Raw genomic sequence first — 7288 nt, forward strand, 5'->3', positions numbered from 1 at the left:
TTAATAATCAATAATAAAAAACGAGCTGCTTGAGCCAGCTAGAAAAGTTGGCGGGCTGAATCTGAGCTTATTTTTCTTGCGCGCCGCGGGCCACAAAAAATGGAGCTATTCACAAATAGAAGTAGGGAAGAGGCCCCAAAACGCCCCGCTGGGGCTAAACGCTTTTCGGGTATTCCCTCATATATACCGTATTAGAAATTATGTAGGTTAGGCTAAAAAGCGTCAAAATAAAAGATAGGAAAGTTGGAAAAAACTAAATTGACCACATTTTGATGAAACAAACATTCGGCGAGGCAAAGCGCCGTAAGGAGACTAACCTACAATGCCTGAGGTTAAGTGAAAAAGACTTAATAGCCAAAGCTATTTTCAATACTCACCACATTCTAGATGAGATAATGGTTTCGAAATGTTTTGTTCCGTTATTGTCAGTGAATTTTTTGTTGATCGAACTTTATTAAAAATCGGCGCAAGATGCATTGATATAGGGTAGAAAGCTAATTCCCGTCGTAGTAGGTAGTGCTTGGTTTTCAAATCTAATTTATACGCTAACCCAGCTACTGACTCTAACTAAGTTGTATGTACCATGTATTTTAGAGTTCCTAGTTTTCATTGCGTAGTATTAGCACAATGAACAAATCATGGTTTATTGAGAATCGGCAATAAAAAATACCCTTCAATTCCAATACTCGACTCGAGTCGAGTCAAGTACGAGAGAGTGAAGACGGCCTTACTGTTAAGGTCGAAATACGTATCTGTCAAAATACAATTAAGTGGTGGAATTCAATGGGATTGTACAAACTCGTCTTATGACAAGTGAAGACATTCCACTAAAAAGCTCAAAATAATTTTCTCAACATAATCAATGTAATCTAACGTTCATTCCAACATCATTAATAGTTCAGAAGCCTTCACCTACGTATTAATTGCGTGGAAGTATTATTAAACTCGTCAAATTTACTTTTGAATCTTTCCTTACAAAAGCAGATAAGTCATTCTGAAGGTGTGGCATTCAAGTTCCCGATCAATAATGCATAACAAAATTATAACAATGAGGGTTATTTATTTCAGAAAAATACGGTAACAAAATGTGTTGTAAATTTAGCTGGATATAACAAAAAATATATTCAAAAATCTATTTGGCCGTAATACAATTAAATCAGAGGTTGATACCGTAATACCAAAATTTTAACAAACGTTGATATAATTGTTCGGTACAAAATCTACTTTCGAGGTCGCCGTGTTGAACTTAATCCTAGAAGTAAAAAATCACCTTACCCTTTAAAGAGCGAGCATTCCAATTGAAAATTTTCAAAAAATTATTTGGAACCATTAAAACGAAGTCCAATTACATTTTTTAGTAAATTTTGTTCCAACCTGAAAACCAGGCATTTACAGTATTTGAATTTGGTTTCGCAGTCAGACCACAAGACTTGAATAACGCAGAACATATTTAGTAATCACATTTGTTCGGGTAGGTAAGAAATCTAACAGCAGCGGTTGATGTTTGCAGCTCAAAGCTAAAAATATTTTATTGTTAGCGATTATTTACCATAAGTTTGTGTTACAGAGCAATCACGCACATTTAGTTCTTCCTACACAGGTTATTGTACCCCCAATGGTAGGCCTATCAGCAACTATCGCCAGGGGGTGATAGTACAAACCTATGAATAGCTAATTAGTAACTAAATTGACCTCATTCATCCGGGTAGTATTCGCCCTGCACCGATCTCCAGATGGACTGCTCGGCTCGTTGGAATTCTTCTTGCTTCAATGGTACTTTACAGAAAACAACAGTCTTTTTAAGAAGTTTCTCCTGGTTTCTCGTTGCTTGGACTGTTTCTATCGGACGTCCGGAAATTCTCAGGCGACAGTTATTAATAAAACGGTATAAGCATGCCACTGTTCGTAACAGCACGCTCCTCTTAGAGAACCTAGAGAAATCAATCATTCGAATGGGTAGCGAGATGTGGGCTAGTAGATAGCTGGGACGTAGTTCTACTTTAGTGTTCGCTGTTACTCTTTGCTGCGGACAGGAATCTTCGGAGGAATATAAGAATGGTGGTCCTTTAAACCATCTACCGCTAGAATCAGGAACTGAGTCTCGTACCCATTTCGTCAAACAATCGGCTACGTTGTCTTTTGTTGATATCCATCGCCAGGAATTCACTTGAGTCAGCGATAATATCTCTCCAACTCGATGAGCCACAAATTGGTTGTATTGCCTGTGGTCAGAACGGATCCAAGAAAGCACGGTTGTAGAGTCAGTCCACAGAAATACTTCCTGAGGTTAACATGAGTGGTAACTTAAAACAGTATTAAGCATCTTTGCTCCCAGCACAGCGGCTTCCAACTCCAAGCGCGGAATCGACAAGTGTTTTAAGAGAGCAACCTTACTTTTTGCCATGACTAACGAACATTGCACACGTTCCGAGTCGTCCACAGCGCGAAAATATGCCGCGCAACCATAACCGACTTCGCTAGCGTCGGTAAAGACATGACACTGCAGCGGCCGATGCGAAAGTATATGCGCTTTTCCGAAATAGTAGCGGGGGACGCTGAGCTCACTTAAACCAGGCATAAGTTCTACATAGCGTGTCCATTTCCCAAACTCTTCGTCTCGCATTTCCTCGTCCCATTCGACTCCACTTCTCCATAAATCCTGGATTAGAGACCGTCCGTGAATTAGATATGATGCTAGGAGACCAAGGGGATCGAACAGACTCATTATGATCTTGAGAACAATACGCTTTGTTGGTCGTCTTTTCTCGGTGATGTACGGAAGCAGCTGCTCTCCTAATTCTGTGCAAAATGTCAATGAGTCCGATTGTGGATGCCACAGCATTCCTAGAACTCTCTCCCACTTTTCTTCTGAGGTAGACTTTAAAAGTCGGGGCTTATTATTTGCAGACATTTCGCCAAGTATCATCAACACTTTGTCACTGTTACTAACCCACTGTTACTACTCATCTCGAACCCTCCGTTTGCGTGAATAGTTCGTACAGGTTCGTACTTGAACGGCTAGCTCCACTGCTTCTTCTACTGAGTCGGTACTATCGTAGTAGTCGTCCATGTATGTTTTGCTTTTGATTGCCGCAGCTGCCGCCCATTTATCAGCATTTACTCTCAGGACGTGCTGTGCGACGCATGGCGTAGTTTCAGAAACATCTCCCGGATGTCACCTCCAAATCCTATGCGTTTTTCCCGGAATTTGCAAATTACAGACGGGAGAGATACCAATAGATCAGGTCCTTTTAATAACTGCGAGTTGAAGGAGACTTGCGCCTTCCCATCCCACACGAGCCGCTTCTTCGGATGCGTTACTATGCTAAGTGGTAGGTACAATACCTTTTTTTCTGTTTATCTCCATGAGTTCTTCTTCAGTTGCCTTGTAAATGTAGCCTTTTTCGATGTAGTCAATAATTTGTTGGTTTACATTGTTCCGTAGACCCGAATCCCTCGAAGTTGAGCCTCGAAACTTCGCAGGTGCTTCATGGCCATTGGAAGACTATCTGGCAGGTCAACGTCGTCGGATCTCCAAAGAAGAGCAGTTTCGTAATTTCCATTCACAAACTGTGTGTTTTTTTTTTCAAAATCCCGCGAGCTCACTTCACTTGTTCACTTCCATCTGGTCCGTAAACAGACCATCCTAGCAAGGATTTCACGGCGATTGGTTCTCCCGGGCGGCCGACGCAACTGTCGGTGCGAAAAAATTCAAGTTTGTAGTCCGAAAAGAATCCTTGGCATCGCTTCTGAATACGATGGGATGGGTAGATTTCTGAGGTGAGGAAATCTATCCGACAATTCGCTAATAGCTAAACTTTGATTGGGAAGATTTTATTCTCCCACAGTATGTGCATCCTTCAATATGTATCGGCGTGGTAATCCTTTTCCAGATATCACGATGTCTATTCGTTTCGAATTATCTTCTTGCCTTTTCAAGCTAGAAGTCCATTGCAACTCCAGCGGTTCGGAAACACCTGCTGCGCCCAGCTGCAGTGCCAAACTTGTTTCTATAAGTGTCAGCGACGATCCTTCGTCTAAAAAGGCAAATGTATCACATTTTCTGTTCCCGTTGAACAGTGTAACTGGGATTATTCTGAAAAGGATTGATCTTTGTGGCCGCTCGTGAGTATTGCATTCCGATGTTCTCAACTGACTCTGGTGCTGCTCACGCTCCGGGCGGTGAACTAGCGGATGATGACGTTCACGGCAGTTTCCGATGTTACATCTGATTCTCGAACGACACTTCCAGCTAGAGTGATCGAATAAACAAATTTCGCATAATCTCCAATGTTCGACAGCCCTTAAACGATCTGCCAGTCCCAGTTGTTGGAATCTTTCGCAGTTCCTTACGCGATGATTCGTTTCGCCACATATTGGACACGGTATTCTTTCTTCGTTGCGGCTTTGTTTCCATAAACTTCTTCATGTGCATACACGTGTCCTCTGCCTCTCGGGTTGTCCTTCTCGACTCTCACAATCGTGTTTTTCGGTTGGATAGAAGATGAAACTTCGCTGGCATCGTTGACCAATTCCTCCGTAAAAATTTCGAAGTGCTTAAGCGTAGGTTCGTCGTAAGGTCGTTTGAATCTCGCCCGCTCGAGTTTGATGGAGGTAGGCAGCTTCTCTACTAATTCTCCGAGTAAAGTGGGGTTCGATAATTGACCCTTGAGGTTGGCGGCTCGCATAATTCTTGTACCGTTAATCCGAAATTGATGAGAGATTCTAGTCGTTCCGGCTTCGGCGGCTCCACCCGCTGGACTTTACTAAGAAGGCTTTTCACCAGAACCTCGGGTCTGCCGAACAACCGACGAAGTGTGCTCATAATTAAGGTTACGTTTTGAGGAAACATTAGTTTTGTAACGACTGCATCTCGCGCTGCACCTCGCAAACATTCATGCTAGCGTATAACGTTTTTTACGTCCGAAAACCCACACGCTATGTTAGCTGCTTCAAAACTGTGAACGAATATTGGCCATTTTTCGGGTTCGCGGCGCTATCTGCTTAGCATTTGCCCCCCCCCCCCGTGTGATTCTAAGCCTGTTCCATCTGGTAACGCAACTTCTTAGCTCACGCCATGATGAACCGTTCAAACCCATCTCGATTCGCGTATCCATTTCTGCAACGCACGGTTGATTCCTATTAGCATTTCTTCCGTTGGTGACCTCATAATGGGTGTTTCCGATCGGGTGGTTCAAATCTGTATTGGGTACTCGATAATCGGCCTCCAGATTGGCTCGGCGCTCTTGGAACGATTTTGCAAATTCGTGTTCTACGTTGGACCCTTCCCCGTACTGCGATGCCCTTTTCTCTTCCTGTTGGCTTAGCACTCGTTGACTTTCCAACCAGTCTTTAGTTCTATTTTTCTGGCTGGAATAACTAATTTTGCTAATGTTCTCGTCATCCGCTATTAGTTCCTTCAACTCAAATTTCTCTCGCATGTATTTTTCTTGCATCGCCAATTCCTTTTTCTTTATGGCGTGCTCCTGTTCCTTCAACTGTCTCTCCTTTTCCAAACGAATTCGCTCCTCTTCCAGACGAGACCGCTCTTCTTTCAACTTTTGTGCCTCTAAAATTCGCTCTTCTTCCAGTCGCTGTAATGCTAGTTCCGCTCGAGCTCTAGCCGTAGAAGTGCTTGACTTAGCGGACCTGTTATCTACACCATGGTTTCCCAAACTGTGGGTCCCGACCCCCAGGGTGGTCGCGAGTGGATTGTTGGTGGGTTGCGCAGAACAAATATTAATTGCAGCTCGAATGCCGAACCTTTTGATCATTTTTTTCAGGAACATTATTTCAAGTTCAAACCGCATTTTATTTTAAATATCCATCACCACGTTATTTTATTTAAACATTTATGCCTTAAAGCTGTCCCCTTAATGAAGTAAAATAAAAACGCTCACATTTTGACAAACAATACCATGTTCGTCATTTTTTGCATTTCTACATGTACATTTGTACAAGGTAACGTGAATATTTTTTAGGTGGAAGAAGCCGAAACAGATGACATTCTGATTCAATTTAAGCATAACTATACTACTTGGTAAAATGCATTTTTTCATAGGTGGGTCGCGAGACATATAGAATTTTGCTAGGTGGGTCACATACCCAAAGGTTTGGGAAGCTCTGATCTACACGGTTCAACTGCACCAATACACGAATCTCCGGGTGTCTAATCGGCGTAATCTCGTCATTCACTGGTGGATCCGGCACAGCAAGTCTCTTCGATGTTCTCGATCCTTTTGATTTTTCCGTGGTCCTCTTTGGATTAGCATTGCTCAGCTGTGTTATCTCACTCGGTACAGGACCAAGGAAAGCTGAAGTTGTTGCATGTTTCTTGCCTCCTTTTTTCGTGACCCCCTTCGATTCCGGAACCAGATTGAATTGGCATGAACTACAGCTCCAGGACCGATCCTGGATGCCGGAAGACACTTTGGCACATGCGTAGTGATACCATACAGCACATCCATCGCAAGCTAAGTGGTAAATCTTTGAGAATGTTCGGGTAGGTAAGGGATCTAACAGCAGCGGTTGATGTTTGCAGCTCAAAGCCTAAAATATTTTATTGTTAGCGATTATTTACCATAAGTTTGTGTTACAGAGCAATCACGCACATTTAGTCCTTCCTACACAGGTTATTGTACCCACAATGGTAGGCCTATCAGCAACTATCGCCTGTGGTTGATAGTACAAACCTATGAATAGCTAATTAGTAACTAAATTGACCTCATTGCCGTAGATATTACCAAGTAGCGCGTAAGTCTCAATTTCTATTAACGGCTCGATTAACAGTACACGATATTCGGCTAGCAAACTATAATAATTAATGAGATATGTACTGATGGTACAAATGCAATTTCATAACGACTCTTCTACTTTACCTACTTCACAAGTCCAATAGTCTTATCAAATCAACAACAAATTCACTGGCGATAACTATAAATCAGTTCACAATTTAACAAATCGATGGCATAAACTCAATACTAGCATTCGATAAGCATATCTGAACGTTCTATTGTTCATCTACAACTGTTACTCGCTTTAAGCCAGTCATCCTCTTGACATCCATCATTCGCGCGTTCCGTAGGATTCTGCATACCTGACACACGACCGTCGTCATCCGTGCTGCCAGAACAACATTCTATTCTAGGGATCACAAAGAGCATGTACAAATTTTTGAAACAAGTCGATAGACCCATGGTTACGCGTATAGACCTTAAAGCCTTACTCCAGAGATCTCTTGGATGATCCGGAACATATGCTTTAAACGCATTATATGCTAAGTACCACA

General features: G+C 42.3%; 1 long non-coding RNA gene across 1 annotated transcript; it reads right to left on the reverse strand.

Annotated features, from left to right (window-relative positions):
- Positions 1-5830: 5830 nt before the first annotated feature.
- LOC134213924 (uncharacterized) lies at positions 5831-7027 on the reverse strand. The gene is made up of 4 exons (XR_009979572.1): positions 6879-7027; positions 6744-6811; positions 6612-6692; positions 5831-6549 (listed from the first exon to the last, which is right to left on the reverse strand). It is a non-coding gene; the product is annotated as an uncharacterized LOC134213924 (long non-coding RNA).
- Positions 7028-7288: the final 261 nt, after the last annotated feature.

Source organism: Armigeres subalbatus, chromosome 2 (genome assembly GCF_024139115.2).
Source record: "Armigeres subalbatus isolate Guangzhou_Male chromosome 2, GZ_Asu_2, whole genome shotgun sequence".
NCBI lineage: Eukaryota > Metazoa > Arthropoda > Insecta > Diptera > Culicidae > Armigeres > Armigeres subalbatus.